The sequence below is a fragment of the Lepidothrix coronata genome, unplaced genomic scaffold, assembly GCF_001604755.1.
Source record: "Lepidothrix coronata isolate B3197 unplaced genomic scaffold, Lepidothrix_coronata-1.0 Scaffold37, whole genome shotgun sequence".
NCBI classification, from domain to species: domain Eukaryota; kingdom Metazoa; phylum Chordata; class Aves; order Passeriformes; family Pipridae; genus Lepidothrix; species Lepidothrix coronata.
In genome coordinates this window covers 8,479,476-8,496,665 of record NW_016690217.1, presented here as the reverse complement: position 1 = coordinate 8,496,665, position 17,190 = coordinate 8,479,476, and the positions used below count along the sequence as shown (strand labels likewise).

At 37.0% G+C, this 17,190-nt stretch overlaps 1 protein-coding gene across 2 annotated transcripts in view; it reads left to right on the top strand.

The window, feature by feature from the left end:
• Positions 1–4,069, top strand: part of LOC108496236 — a 95,166-nt gene extending 91,097 nt beyond the window's left edge. For both annotated transcript variants that reach the window (XM_017812761.1, XM_017812762.1), the window contains one exon: positions 3,609–4,069. The gene's annotated coding sequence lies outside the window, so the exon portion shown is untranslated. The remainder of the gene's footprint in view (positions 1–3,608) is intronic.
• The last annotated feature ends 13,121 nt before the right edge of the window (positions 4,070–17,190 follow it).

Genomic DNA, 17,190 nt, shown 5'->3' with positions numbered 1-17,190 from the left:
GCCCTTAAAAGTGCTTCTGCTGTTGATGATGGAGAAAAAAGTTTACAAACAGCAGTGTTGCATCTGCTTGGCTTCTGCTTTTGTGAAAGTGATGTTCTAAACATGGAAAAGATGGTGTTCTGATAGCTGTCATTGCTCTGGTATAACCTTAGTTGTCTGGAAATGAGCTAATTAAATTTTTTGGTGTGTCTTTTAGAGAATACATTTGCATTTGACATAATTAGTGGTACGCAGACCCAGCTATATCCAGGGGGAATCTCAAGACAACTGCTTTGCTGACTATTAGTGCCTAATTTCTGAATGTCAAACCCTGCACATCTTAATTTCTAGAGAATAAGCTCAATTGAACTTTCTCCCAGTTATGTAAAAACTGCTCAGATAAAACCAAGTGGACACCAATGTAATGAATGTGGTTATTAAATTGTTTCAATTGAAAGAACCCTATTCTTACACCATCATAATGGGAACAATTTATCCCCACTGATCAGCCTGTCTCTTTTTTCTGAGCTCTCTTTGATCTTGAAGCATATTGCAGTGGTGTGTCCTATTGAAAAGCAAAACTGGGGCAATTTTAATGCTTTTGTACCTTACCAGTGCTCTAGTTTTTCGTTGTTTAAAAATAGCTGTTAATTATAAGTGCAGTTTAAATGTCTCAAGTGACCCAGAAATGCAGGTTGGAATGAGACAGATTGTGTGTCTCATATAAAACAGATGTACTTTCACAGAGCAGTCTGAATTCAGCCCTCAATATGTATCCTTCTCTAAGGTTATTTCAGTCACATATTGAGTTTGTCTAGCATTAAGCTATAAAATCCCACACATTTTGAACAATGAAGACAAAACTTCAGCTATATTTACCTCAAGAATAAAAAGCCTCTTTTTCTGTGTGCATGTATTTTGCTAGTAGTGTTTGATGGGATGAGGGCATTTCCCTTTGACTCCAGAGACTCAGGAGATCAGATACCTCATTTAATCTCCACCTCTTCTGTCTCTTGATGTAATAAGCCCATGCTTTTAAAGAACATTTAGTGGTAATAAACTTTCAGGACCTCCTCTTATTTTGACTGGATTAAGCACTCTATGAGAACGAGCCATATCTTGCAGATATAAAATTTCAAGCTTTTTCTTTTTTTTTTTTGAGTGGCTCGAAGTAGTCTTTTTTTTTCTCTTCTGCCAACAATACATTTTAATTCCTGTCTGTGATGAAGTTCATCAAGACAAGTCTAAAAAATAACATGCAAATTAAATTAAGGCAAGTTAATGATTTAACTGGAGGGCCTGAACAAATCAGTTATTTATATATCTATTTATTTGTATATTGTTAGATAACAATTTACAGACGTTTCAATTCAGCAAAAAGACTTGGTTTCAACTTTCCAATGAGAATAGGCTATGAGAAGTGCAATGAGTTTGATTAGCTCTCCCCTGGCCCTGAAGATCAGTGGTACAAATTTAAAAGCCATCACCTCTTCATGAAACTGAAGGGGTTAATAGTGAAGGAAACCAAGGATCAGCTGAGCTTGGATTATACATTCAGATCTCAGTCATTAAGAGAGACTGACACCCATTTAAGGGCTGGATGTTGTGGAAAGGATTGGTCTGTGAGTGTAGAAGAACCTACCTGCTCTGCAGCTGAGCAGCAAACCTTATCTAAAAGAACATTTTAAACTTATTAAAAGTTATTATTAAAAGTTATAATTAAACAACACCTACATTTTGCTTCTTCATGTCACCTAAGAATAAGGCAAAAAAAAAGAAGGAAAGAAGATAAAGATTCCTCTGCATATCTGATTCCTTGGCTCACAAAAACTTTTTCTTAAAAAACCAGAATTTTATAGTTTATATTCAGACACATCCTCACATACTCAGATATGCACATGATGAAGAGAGAAATATGCTCATTTGGTAGTGGGACTATGCTATTTTGTTTTCCACTGTCCTGGAAATAATCTTCAATTCATTACTTAGAAAACTTCTCATGAATCTCAGAGGATGTTAAAAGAATAAATTGGCTATGATATACTGCTATTCTGTGAGTCCAACTTCAAGAGATGACACAGATCTCACTAGTTTGAAACATCAGTCCCTAACAAACCTCATTGATAATATCTGCCTCTGGGAACTTTCACTTTTATGGAAACGGAAGTGCTTCCTTTAACTATTCCCACTTTAGCACTTAACACTGTCACAATGGAAAACAATGGATTTGATAGTAGCTGAAACAGTAGCACATCTACACTGGAAACAAGAAAGATAACATTTGGAAAAAAGGGTTTGTCAACTATCACTCTCTTTCCACCTTTTTAGGACTAAGGTGGAAAACGAGACAGAGGTGTCTTGTTTTCTACTAAAACTCTGTGGGCTTTGTTTTAGCCTGTAAATTTTCACATTTTTATTCTGTGAAGGACCAGGACTGAGTCTCAGTTTAAACATGTGCATGAGTTAACCGCTTCTTTGATGAAGAAGTGCAAACTCAAAATCAAACATATATTTAGAATTGAGTGCTATGCTGATATGGGATGGACACACACTTAGAAGTTCTCCAGCAGTGAGAACTTTAATTTAAATTTAGGTGAAAATATTTTAACTGCACTCAGTACCTCCTAAAATGAATTGGTAGGGGAATTGTACTCAGTGCAAGAAAGCTTTATTTCAAGGATGGTTTGGGTTAACACTGTTTTTTGTGTTTTAATTTTAAATTTCCCTTCTCTAATAAGTGACAGTGATGATGTTACCATACTAAAATCAAAGCCATTTGATATATGATGCAATGACTGTTCTGTGGTGGCTTTTTGTTTGTTGTTCTCCTCCCCCCCAAAGAATGGGCAATTAGCTTAGAAAAGGTTTTCATGTTTCACTTTTCATGGAACTTGGCAAACCAGAAAATTTGTGTCTCTGAAATGAACAAATATGAAAATAGAGCGAGTCACAATGTGTGAGGAGAAAACACTGGGAAACAACTCTCTAAGGAGGTAGAAGTCACAAAGACTTTTCTGAAATCCACAGGGAAGACTGCACAGATCATCTAAATAGTAAATAGGTAGCAGAGAAAAGTAGACTGCAAGGTTAACAGGCAGCAGTGATAGAGGACTCTGCTGCTTTACGTGCATGGCAACACTTCTCTGTGTATAGTCCTAAACTGGCCTCCATTGAATGGCTGAACTTGTTTTATGGACTAGTAGTTCTATTCAGGCTTGGCAAAGTTCATGCAAACATGCTGAGTTTTTGTGTGGTAACGTTAATTAGACTTTTTTTAAAAGTCTGTTAAACAATCTTTTAGTAAATTCCTACATGACAGGGAAAAAATCCCACTCTATTAGGGAATTCATTGTGATTGCTGGGACTAGTTCTGTTATGATTTCTTTGCTTATTTCAGACATAGAACAGTTATATCTTGTGTATCAGAGACAACATATATATGCATATAAATGCTTTCTATATTCAGCCTTTGAATTTGCTGTCATAAATTGTAATGGGTGAACTTCAAATATTTGGAGACTTTTTGAGAGAGGGACCCAATGATTTAAATATCCATGATCCCTCCAATGAAGTCATCTTTCCACTCAGCATCAAAAAAACTTTTGCTGTCATCTTTTGTCTCATTTCAGACACTACGCATCTGAGGACCTCTGGAGAAGGTCCAGAGGAGTGGAGCAAGAACAAGGTCAGGGAAATATGATTCATGAAGAAACCCTGAACTGAGGCTGTTCAGCTCCTAGAAATGAAGGCTGCCAACAGACGTGGTCACAGTGTTCCCCTGCTGAAAATCCTGGTACAAAAGAGCAAACAAATTCGTCCTCTGTAAACACAGAGAGTAGAAAAAATTAATTGTAGGCTTGAGCTGCAGAAAGGTGGAATTAGGCTGGATGTAGAAGCTTTTTTTCAGAGGTGGTTATGGGAAGATACTACAACTATGACAGAGTGAGATATAAAGGGAGATTAGACAGAAATAGTTTTTCTACTTTGGGGATGCATTTGAAGTGTTTATACACCCTTTGACTCTATTGTCTCCTAAGAACTCTTTCCATTTCTCTTACCAGTAACTCACTGCATTTCTTCTCATTCTAACACTTCCAAATAAAGGTTTGTTACCTTCCATAAAAATGCATTTATCAGTGTGCTGCTCCTTTCCTATACTTCCACTTCCCTTTTGCAGTTTTAATCTCTCAATTGGAGCTATCCATGAAGATGTAATCAATAAATGAAAATAAATTAAAAAAATACAATGTGAGGAGGTGAATGGGATTTTTGGTGGCCTGCCAGCTGGTCTTTGTATTTGTATTTACAAGTGTTTCATAATCAGCAATTTCCTGATTTATCTTGTACTTAAACCCAAACTGATGGTCCTGAACTTGATGTCAATGTTTTAGCAGAGTGCATCTGAGTTTTGTAGTTGTAACTACTTTATTTTATATTTTCCTAATAAGAATAACATTTTGCTTTTATTTTTGCCCACAAGTTCCTTGGCTTTTACAGTGGTGAGGAGCTTGGAGACAATTTTATGCTTACATTATGGTAATTCCAAAACTGTTTCATGTAAACTAAATTAACTCTCCTTACAGGAGGTACAGAATGGGCATCCTTCCTGGTGAGTGTCCTAGTGGGCCAGCTTCTTTTGGTTCTCTCTAATTCCTCCCCTTTACTTTTTTTCATCATACTTTGCCTCTTACTCTCTAGTTTGATGAATTTTATTCTTGGTGATAAACTCGCTTCAAACAAAAGATAAGAAAATATTCTGAATAAGGGTTTGCATGGTAGACAAGGCATTTTATTTTGAGGAGGGCTTTCAATAGAAGAGGCAGAAGATAGACTTCAGATGCAGTGGGCTTCCCATCACCAAGCTATTGTAGAAATGGGAAGGAAAACCACCTCTCCTTTTCCCTGGAAGGAATGAACTCATATTATGCTTTTGTTGGTGGTTTGTTTATTTTTTGACCCAAAACTTGTGATAGTAAATCACATAGAACTTTTAAGAACTATAGCTGGAACAAATACCTGTTAGGAGAAATCAAGTCAATAATTAGCTGTAACTGTGCTCAGACATTGCTGTCTCAGGCTCTGGGTGGAGGCCAAGTCAATGAGTCTGTAACATGCTGTAATCTTGGAACATACCGAACAACATCTGGGGTTTGAATAAAAATATATTTAGTTACATGCATACTTTCAAATTCTTCTCTGTAGTGGATTTATCATTACAGTTTTGTCCCATTTCCCAGGGCTCATGCTTCATGCTCCCATTCGTTGCATCCCATGGCTGCAACCAGCACTGGTACACAATTACAGTGTCATCATCCACAGGTTTGTCAGATGTTGTTTGTCACCACGAAGAGAGCTGTGGGCAGAACTGCCAAACAGATGCTGCTTATTACCTCTTTTACTGTATTTGCTCTCTTTGAGAGCAAAACTAGAGAAAAAAACTTCAGTAAGTTGCATAATGCTTCTGTAAATTACATCCTATTCAAAATGGCCAGGAAATTTTTACTGCCCATATTTTGTGCCATGCTACCCTTTGAGACAAAATGATGTAAAGCTCAGAATGTTTTCCTAGGTGTTAAATCCACACTAATCATTGAGGGGGTAGAAAAGAAGAAATCTGAATTTCTGTGAACTAAAGATCCATTAATACACAGGGATTTAACATGATTGGACCTGCTGGTAACCAACTAATGGACTAACTCTGTAGCTAGTGATAAGGAAAATGATTCCACTATAATTCAAGCACTTCATTACATCCTGCTGCAAGTCAGCATTATACATATTTTCTAAATTTCGAAATGGAAAACATTCGTGCAGTCTAAAGACAAACTCTTTATGCACATCTTTGTGCACAGGAGATTGTAATGCACTCCTTGATATTTTCCTGTACATTGAAATTAGAGGACAGTTTTGTTCTGTCACAATTTCTTGTTGTCACTGTATATTTGGTGGCAGGAGTCCTTCTCCAAGGTTAATTTAGTTAATACATAATTGTAAATTAACTTAGTTGATTTAGTTATTTGTATTACTTGTGACTTTTAGCCATCAAATGTGTGTGTGTAAATATTCAAGAAACAGTCCTGTTTCTAAAACAGTAGGGAAGATGTAAGCCTGATACAGTGGATTTGTTTCAGTTTGATTTGCTAACTTGAGAAACTTGGGGAAACTTTGGATCAACAATATGACTTTCCTTTCTTTAAAATTATGATAATGGAAGAACAGAATATCTTGTAAAGGGGTTCAGACAGAGATAAAAAACAAAAGCAAAGTGATAATACTTCCATAAAAGCAGTTGGAGTTGGATTACTGAGCTCCCACAAGATATAAATTAAGATTTTTTTACTTCTAATCACAGCAATAGCTAATTGCGACAAGGCTGCGATGAAAGTAATAGGAAGGTTGGGAAGATTTGATGTGACAGTGTGAGGGGAGACTGAAAAGATCAAATAGATTAGAGGGAAAATGGAATTAAAATTTGACTTTGTTCTCCCTGTAGTCAATGGCAAAGCTCTCATTGACTTTATGAAGCATAAAAATCTAGATTCAGAGGATGACCAGGAAATATGAACACATACACACGAATAAATGGTGTAAAGACAGTCAATATGCTAAGGTAAAGGAGTGTCCTGTCAGCGAAAATGCAGTGCAGACTAGTTACAGCAAACAGAGAAATTCCTGTCCTTATCTAGAAGCTCTTACATTTCAGCACTGCACAAAGACCAAGAGATCAAAAAAGGAAGGAAAGTTCTAAAGGTCAGAATACACACAACACATAAAAAAATCCTAAAAGCTGAGAAAATTAGTGTGGCTTAAACCTAGAATTGTGCAGAAATTAAGCCTAGAATTTTGTATAAATTATTCCCAAGGTAAATTTTCTATTTTGAGGCTTAATGCAACTTTGGGTAATATGCCAGTATCAAGGACTGAGAAGACAATTTCACCTACCTTCTTTTCTCATGCAATCTTAAAGTCAGCAGGCAGTGTTCTTCTTTTTGTAATGGATTTATTCCAATAATGAAGAGCAGAAGGTATGGCAGATATCCGAGTTAGAACTGTAATAAAAGGAGTTATTTACTATTTCATTGTTTCCTATGCATCATTGTTTGGCTCTTACATAAACCTTTCATTTTTAGACTAACTCTTGAAAGCTGTTGGTTTGTGTTGACGTCATGTGAGCTTGGATCTTACATGTATAACTGCTTGAAGTGTGTGGGACCGCCACACAGTCAGGTATTTCCATACAACCATTGTTGCAGCTTCTCTCTGCCAAGGGGATAACAGCATCTGAATCAGACACTTGGATTAGAGGCCAGGGAAACAGATGTGTCCTCCAATACATTGCATTATTGTCTTTGGATTTTTCCCATTTTAAGTTGCTTAAAAAAGATTTAAAATATTTTTTCCTACAGCATTTAACACAAAGAAATTCTTTTTAATTTGTACATTGAAGGGGATCAAAAAAACACTTGTTTCAATGACACATAAATAGGTGAAGGTAATGCTTTGGAATTATATTTGTAAAAACCTTACAGTGAAAGTTTTCAAATTGTTTATGTGGGAGAAGAAAGGAAGAATAGTTAAACTAACAGTTAAAGTGAAACTACCCAAGAGTCTGAATATTACAATATTTATCTTTACTACAAAACTGTGGAACACATTGCCACAGAGTGTTAAGTCCAAAGGTATAATGGAAAACAGATAGGAATTTGATAAAATTGCTGAGAATTGACTTGATAATTGAAGGTTGAAATATGCAGGTCTCAGAGTCACCTAGGTGATTCTGGAGTTTGGATCCCATGTGCATGTGGTGAAGGATGTCCCTCCTTGTTCTGCTAGACTCTTTCTGTAGCAGTCTGGCTGCAGACTACTCCTTGGAAAAGGAACTGCACAGTGCTTGAGTCAGTAAGGTCCTTCCGAACTTACACTGTGCTGTCTCTAAGCCCATTGAAAGCTGAATCCACACAGGCAGATAGGTGCAAGGACATCCTAGGGAGAGAGCGAGTAGTGGAAAGTAATATATGGTGTGTAATTTGGAGAAGGCAGAAATCAATATTCACTTGAAGAGTGTGTAGTACCTCAGGTGAAGGAATAGGCTTGAAATGATAGAAGGGGCTTTAAATTACTTGCTCACTGATTTTGACCAAGGTGTCTCCTTCCCTCTTTCCTCTCCTCTCCATCAACTTATGGAACTTGACAAACTTTAACAAATGGGATCAAGTGCACAAGGGAAAGAGGGTGAAGTCTCACTAAGTAAAGGATGGTAGGCAGAATTTTACAGATGAAACACAGTTGATGAGACACAAACATCTTTCAGCTGGAAATAATGACTAGCATACTTTAAGTGAGTTCATCCAGTCCTAGAAAGTCTAAGACAAAAGCAAGGGCAACATTTTTCAGAGAGCTGGGTACAGCTGCCAGAACACTAGAGCCCTGTGCAATCAGAAAGTATAGGTGGAAAATAACTTCCCAGAATTTGTATCATTTTAAGTAGCCATATATAAAATAATGCTGATCGTCAGGAGGTTTTGATGAGTATAAGCAAATCACTGCCTTTCAATTGGTAGTTTAGGTAGAACGTTAGCTTAAATCCTCCTAAATATGCTGAGGTAACCAACTGACCATCCAAGAAAACATGTCTGAAGGCAAGATACTGCTTAGAAGTGACTCTAGTATTTGGAATGCTAAATAATTTGTTTTACAGAACTCTGCTTATGAACAAAAAGAAAAGAGTGCAAAACCTGTCTAGAAATAATAGGACATAGTAGGCTCTTAAAGACTGATTTTACAGTCTTCGTGAAACCCAGCTTCACTGAAGCCGTGTAAATATGCCAAAGATTGTTAGTCTGGGTCTGCAGGAAGAACATGAAAATTAATGGGAGATCCAGATATAAAGGGTCCTCAGCGCAATTCTCAGGCCAGAAAAAAAGCTGGAAAAAAAATAATAATATATTACAAATCATATCAGAGCTATTTCCTAGTTTAATATTTAAACCCATAGCCAGCATGAATTTATCAGCTGGCCCATATAAACCTGCTGAAGTTCTGTCTAGTCCAGTTACCAGCCATTACACCTGGCAAAGTCTCAGGAAAATGTATGGGCCCAAATCTGACCCACCTAAAGGGCAAGTTTCAGTGCTCTCAGGCTGCTTCTAAGGTTTATGCATGGGAAGGATCTCTCCAAAACTGAAGGGAGAAAACAGGACTTATACAAGGCTATTCATGCCGTTTGTGAGAGAAGAGGCAGTAAAGCAAGAACTCATCACTCATCAAAACTCATGTAATTCCTATGTGTCATTTCTCTTCTTTCAAAAAAAAAAAAAAGTTTGATTGAAGTATGGGCTCTCACTCTCATGCACCCTGCTGCTGCACTGGCTTTACAAAGGTGCAAGTCACCAGAGTTAGCCTGGGATCAAAGCTGGCTCCCTGACTGATCTTTGCTTCTACTCTGTCTATGAAAATGAGTTGTTTGCAGCTTAGACTTAAATATTGTAAGATTTGATAAATGAGCTTTAACCTCAGGTCTCTTGTTAATTGGGAAATCTGAAACTTGTTGTTTCAGTTAAAACAACCATCTTCTGAAGGTATTTGGGGACCAAGTTTAGTTCCAGGAAATATTAATTCATTCAGTGCCTATCTACTTGGAGGGTAGAGCCCACTGGCCATATGATGAAAGTACTACAACTCTTGTGATAAAACCTTCAGTCCCTTAGCATAATAAAACTGTCTCAAACTCCTAAAGAACATTTTTTTTTTTAATTTCTGCATTTCAAACTGTGTTATTACTCAAAAACACTTCATTTAGGGGCATTGTATTCCACAAAGGCTGCTGGGTGCTAGCTGGATCCATGGTGGTATCCTACTGGATCACCATCTTTACCCAGCAATAAATAGGCAACTGAAGAGTTCCCTTTCTTTGCTGGGAACGAAGTAACTCAAATCACCCTGTATTTTATCCACACACACATAGCTATGATGTAGTCATTGCTGCACTGGACATTCACAGGAAAGTCTACTTGATGATAATTGATTCGTACACTCAGGTTTTCAGCTGTTGGCATCCTGAAGGTGAAGATCAAAACAGCTTAATGCTGTAACATTTCAGTCAAGGTAAAGAAGTATTTTGGGCTGTGTAAAGTCTTTGCTATATTTATTTGCTTAATTGCCTAGTCACTGTCATTAAGTATTATTAAGTAAATTAACAGATATAAATCAATAGAGAAGAAATTAAATGCTTCCGGTGAGATAGTAATTTAAACACAAATCACAACTAGAAATCAGACAAAGAGTTCATTCTTTTATTCCTTTCTAGGAAATTATAATTTTTTTGGCTGTTCAAATTGAAGCCAAAATAGAACTGCCTAAAACAATACAAAGCAGAGTAAACACAATTTCTTTCAAAGCTATACGCTTTCAAAGACAGTATCCATTAGCTCTATGAGGAATCCTCCACTTCAGACATCTTTCTTGATTTTGTCCAGAATTGTTGAACTTATTTCCAAGTGACCTGTAACTTTGTTAAGTATATGAAGGTAATTGGATAATGCATTTACCACTCCATAAATTGAGAAATAAATTTTAGCAGAGTAAGTATAGCTTACTCAGCACTTTCCTTCCCAGTTTAGTGTCCTTTTCATTTTCAATAAAAAACATGAAGCCCTTGTTTCATACAACAGACTTCTTGCAATTGATTTAAAGACATGAGCAGGAGAGCCTGTTGCCAGAGGGGACCAGCCCTAGCCCCTCTGCCCTGGGAAGGCAGGAATGCCAACTGAGCAATGAACACGATTTACTGAGCCAGACCTGCCCCCAAATTGCTGGCCACATGAAACACATCTGGAAGCCCACTCATTGGAAAGACAGGAATGGGCATTATTTAATGCCAGAGATTTTTTGGGAATGGGACCAAATACATCTTCTGTGGGATGAAATGAGAGAGGAAATGGCTTGTTATCCAGAAAAAGTGAGAAAGAGAGAGAAGCGAACTGTGAAGGTGAGGATACGGCTGGTGATGAGAAGAAGGTTTGTATACAGTACATGGAGAGGAAAAGAGTTACTGGAGTAGGATGTATCAACAAGCCAGCACAGATAAGGAGGAAGCAAAGCCTGTGTGGAAGGTAAACAGTTCACAATTGAAAAGGGAGGCCTTGCCAAGAATAATAATTTACAGATAATTAGGGAAAAAGGTTAGCATAAATACGGGAAAAACTACAAAAGGCTCAAAACAGACCTAAAAAACCCCATTAACCTTACAGTTCAACATATTACAGTTAACAGCGAACAGGAAGAGGAAAGATGGACATTATATAATTAAGTCTCAGACAGTCTACTTTTTAATAAGTGTTATCAGTCAAAATTTTACGTTAACTTGGGCAGTAGAGGTTGCTTTCATCCCAGAATTATATCACAAATTGTTCAGTGTTGGAAATTGCCACTTATCAAGAAAAGCTGCTGAATACTACTGGTTCCAGGGACCTGTACTCAATGAATCGGCAAAGGACTTTAAATCCCTCACATTTGACATAAAGATTCAAAAACACAGAAATTCATTTAAGTATTAAAGGAAGACAAATCTTGCACAAAAATACACATTCCAGGTCAATATTAAAATATTGGGAGAAAAATTATAATATTGTACCTGATCTGTAGATGAAACTGGTAGGATTTCATTTTCTATTGTGTCGTCTCAAGTACTGAAAATTGCAAAAATTGCAAGCAGGCAAAAATAGGGCTTTATCAAAACAATTTCAAAACAGGCTGGAATGGAAGAGAGGAGTGTCAGGAAGTAAGCTAGAGAACTTTGTACATATCTGTGCACTTTATGCTGTGTAATAGCTGCTCTACAGGGAAAAAAATGTAGGAAGTGGCATAAAACACTGTGCTTGGACTCTGTTCTGCCCCTCTATCAATGTCCAGCGGAACCCCTACCCTTTTGCATGTAGAAAGTCTCCCAGAAGAAATAAATGTTATTATGCATGATTCCCTTAGGATGATAACAGAACTAAACAGAATTTTTTTTCTTTCTAGGAGAAGACTCTTCTGTTTTTCACTGAATACCAGGAGATGAGCATCCTTACAGCATTCTAACAGGAAATAATGACAGAGGCAATTTCTGTTAATATTTCAATATACTGCAGAGTAACAAAAATCTGCAAAAGTTTGTGTTGCTGAATATATACATACATATCTTCTTTTTTTTTTAACGCAACTTTTGACATGGAAAATATACTATTAGCAAATGGATCCTTCTTCCTACAGTTTCAGATTTCATTGGTGCTTAAAGGAAGGTTAAATTTTTTTATCTCTGGGGGATGAGGATAAAACCATTTTCTGACACACACATCATTTTTTTTGGTGACTTCTTAAAAAATGTATGGAAAAAAAGTGAGAGTGTGGGCATGTCATTGTCTTACCGAACATGCCCCAAACCCAAATACAATGGATAATTTTCTATTAAAATCATATGATAAAACTGCTTATTTTTTTGTGTTGCAGAGGGAAGGTTTGGTTTCATTAACACTTATGGTGTATACATGCTTGAGTTGCTTCACAGCCCTCTTGCCTGTTTACTATGATAATAGCTAGAGGCAATCAAACGATGGACAGTTGTACAATGCTCCTTTGAATAATGTTTTACAGAAAAGACATCTGTTGTGCATACAACCCATCTTTCAAGGACTAAAAGAGGTGTTACCAACATTTCACTTCCTCATGAAAATCTCTAGATTCCTTAAAGTTCATATGTATTCCACCATAAATAGTATCGTTTTCTTTGTGAAGACATCCAGCTTGGATATTAAAGATATACTGAAATTCGTACAGCCGGACTAAGATATTTCTTCATCTGTAGGGCCTACATAAATATTGTTCTAGAGGAGATTCAGCTGAACCAGCAATTGGGAAAACTGAGTCTGTTGAAGGTAAATGTATTTCTTATTTCTTAGCTACAATATTTGTAAGTGAGGTGTGAAATTCCCCTTTAATGGCATGTTATTTGCAAGTAACTCACAGCAAAATATTTGTCCTACATTCTGTTCACCTTACTCACTCCATTACTCCTACCACCTTCAAGGAGACTAATGTTGTGCATACAGCAAGTGAGATCTTTATTCTGCTTCAGTCCACTGCCATTTGGTTTCACACCGTGACAGACCAGGGACTTACTGCGTGCAGCCAGTTTAAACGACATTGACTTTCCCTGGTTCTAACTGCTGTTATTATTCAGGTTGGTGCTGCAGTCTTGTACGACAATTTTGGCTGTGTAGCTGACCAGCTTTGGGTTTACACTGTTACGTACCTGAAGACAAAACGGTTGCCTCATTTTCTGTAGGGTCAGTGGTAAGCTGATACGGAAGTACTGAGGGGTTTGCAAACTGAACTAGACAGCAGTGCTGCAAGAGATGTCAGATAAGCACCTACATTTAAATGAGCAGGAGAGAAAATGTCAACCCCATACCCAGTCTGGTACTGACAAAGAAATGTGCATTTATAAATGTAATGGAGACCAGTGGCTCCCACTGCTAAAAAGCACCCGATACCAGCCATTTCCAACCTTTTGTGGAGAAAGGCCAGTGTTATTGTGGAGATTGAGTGCACTTGTGAGGAGAGAGTACTTTCCTCAGAAAGGCTACAGCCTTCTTATTAAATAATAATTTACAAAAGTTTTTAACCCCTGTTGGTTTCTATAGCATCTTGACATAAGTTACTGAAGATTTCTTTTATAAGGCGCTTTCCAATATTAATCTACTTAGTCAATATCTTACAGTTCTGCATATGTATGTGAGGGTTTGTAATTTCAGCTTTAAATATGTATAAAATTTATTCTGGCTTTCCTATCACAGTGCTTCTCCCTTCAATTTTCAGTGGAGTGACTGTGGTGGTTGACTGCTGGTAGTGCACACTGAGATAAGAGCAACTGCTGCTGTCTTTCAGTAGTAAGTGCTCTAAGCCAGAGCTGCACTGAGCAGCAGCTCAGATGGGCCAAGGCAGCTGACTCAGGCAACAAAACTTGAAACATCATTATAATAATGAATTCAGACCTTGAGTGGGCTGACAGTGCTGGATTTACAAATCCCTTCTAAAACACACAGGATTGATGCTGTACTTTAACTAGCTACTGAGTTGATTCACAACTTCCAAAAGTAGATGTTGTAGCATGCACAGATGCTAAAGTAAACAGCACCTTTGCAAGAGCCACTCTTCAGGCTGGTGAAACTCCTTCAGCTTTCCAGGTTGGCTGTTTGTCAAACCCACAGTGTTTGGTGGCTGCTGGTAATGGATTTTTTGTTTGTTTTGTAAAGAGTTTCATTCAAAGCTTTAAAGAACCTTGGCAGCACTTAAGTGAGCACAGCTTATGGTGCAAAATGAAAGTTAGAGCAGCAAATGGTCAGGGTGTGCGAGCAGCCTGTGAGTTTGGAGGTTTCAAAACTCCAAAGCAATACTTCAGTTAGTTCACTGTAATGAGAAATAATTCTGCAGATCTAATCTGAATGCTGCATACTGAAATGTTAATGTGCCTTTCGGTCTGATGAACTCACAAAAGAGTGATGCCAGCATTGTGTCAGCAGCGATGTTACCCACATTATGATTTTCACAAACACACCTGGGGCAAAAAAAAAGCACCTAAAAAGCCAACAGCCAAAAGAAAATGACGCTTCTTTTTTAAACAGGAACAGGCTATACTTAAAAGTCTATAGGTACATGAATAATCTTTGTCCTCTGATTTCTTACGTGTTTTAGTGCTCCCCATCTCCTTTTCTTCTTGAGCTGGCTGAGCATGTGCTCTGTGAGCATAACATATACCCTACCTCTTGCCCCAGTTTCCCAAAATTGTGTGCTGAAACCAGCTCCCTAAATTCATATTTATGCATCCAGTTTCCAAAGCCTTAAAAACTCTGAAAAATACTTCCAAAAGTTTGACACTAGATTGGGTATTTGATACTCCTGAACATAGAAATAAAAATTAAAAGTGCACCATAATTGAGGTGAAAATACAAACTCACCTGGCAATAGCTGTCATTGCTGACTTCTCAATCAACAGTTTCATGGTGAGGAAAAAAGAAAGAAGGATGACAAAAAATTGCTAAAAATATCTACAATGTAGATATTGATAAAAAATTCACATTGAATGTTGACCATTCCCTCTTAAACACTGCTACAACCATTAACAGGAACATGTGCAATGTCAGGGTAAGAGGGAGAGATAGTTTTGGAAACCCTCACATACCAAGAGGTGCCCATATCACCAGGAAAACAATGAACTTAGTATGGACTATAGTAGTCCATTCCTTCCTGTACGTGGAGTTTCCTCCTTGAAAACACTGCTCTACTAGGAATGTCCCCTTGGAACTTTATGGAATAAACAGTGGACAGTGGAACCAGAACGTTTTGCCAGAAAGCTGCCTTCTTTCTGGAAATATGCACACTGCACAGAAGATGATGTGCTGCTCTCCAACAGATTTTCCATTGTGTAAGCTCTTTCAGCAGTTTATAAACAGGGAGAGAAATGTAGTCTGATTGTCAAACATCAACTGGACACATATAAAATACACTCAGGATTGTTTACAGAATCACTGTATTTTATAAAGGATATAGTTTCACCCACTCTATGAGGTCAGAAAGCAACATCAAAAGAGAAAATCTTCTGGGATTGTGTCTTCTGCACTGAGCATTACCACACACAGGCAAATCATGAATGACTCATACCTGCTATTTCTTGACTCTAGGTTAAACTTGGAACATAAATTATGTCAATCTGCTGATGTAAATTTTCCACAATTCATGTCTGGCTTGAGTTAAATGGCACACTGTTTTCCCCTACTGCAGGTATATTTGAATTCAAGTAGGCTGTCAAATAAATATTTAAAGGTGAAATGTATAAAAGAAGACAAAGCACAGCCACTAAATGCTGATGTTATGGTCCTTCTTCATGGCATAAGAGCCAGAAGATTGTCATGCGAATATAAAGGGATGTTTTAAGTAAAAATAATTATGTGCTACCATAAAATGTCTTCAGTTGTGAATAAAACACTCTCATTTGAATAAGTTATAGTTAAAAAGTTTAGGGTAAAATATTTTTTAGAGATTGTCTTTGCTTCCAGGCCACAATTATGTCATTATTTTTCAGAATATTACAAATGTCAGATGTATAAGAATTAAGAATCAATTATTAAAAAATTATAATAATATTTGAAGACTGTGGAATATAAAAGGTATATAATAAGAATTGGCTAGGCATAAGGATGGAGAAGAAACTGTTTAAAAATTAATTTTTTTTTGAGGCTCTTTCTTTTGTGCTTTTTGATCGTAGGCTAAGTTAAAGCCATCTGTCTGTTTCTGCATGCATTTAAATATGCGCCTGAATATATTTTTGGGGGTTGTGTCTAATTTACCAGGCCAGCAGAAAGGCACTTCCACTCTAGATGCATTCAGTTTCTAAAGCTTCAGATAAAGGAGTCAGGGTCATAGCTATGCCAGTTTGTAGAATAAGAACTGAGTCCCAGTAACTTTCCTATACTGTAAAATGTAGGCAGGCCTTTTGCTCTGTGATTAATTTCTTTTTAAGTGCATTCATTTCCCTCTCTCAAGCTTGAGAATATTTTTAAGCTATCCCTTTGTTTTTTCCCTGGAAAAAACTATTTGTTAGCGCTGAGAAAAGAAGTGTAGGTCTGGTTTAAAAGTGCTGCTGTAAGTTTTGAGTGCTTTGATCTGTATTTCAAATGACCAAGGGAAAAAATTCTCCCAACAAATATAACTCTCCTTTTTTTTTTTTTTGGTTTGGTTTGGGGTTTCTGAGGGGTTTTTGGGGGGGAGGGGTTTTTGGTTTGTTTTTTGGTTGATTTATTTGTTTTTTTGGGGTGTGTGTGTTTTGTTTTTGTTTTTGTTTGTTTTGTTTTGTTTCTTTAAAGGAAGAATGTCTCTCAATGAGTAATGCTCAAAAGTGTAGCATAAACAAGGGTTTTTGAAAACTCAAGCTTCACCTACCTTGCAGAGTTAAATTTTACTTATTAGTCAAGTGGTTCTCTTTGGTATAAAATAAAGATCCATTTGCAGTTTGTAAACAATGTCATTTATTATTAAAGGCTTTCATCACCATAGATGAAGTACTGAAGTTAAAATGTTGCAAGTTTTGCCTATAATTTAGTCAAATACATCACCTTAAATTAGAAAAATAATTATGGAGATCAGAATTTCAGCCTTTTTGAAGACTGTCAGCTG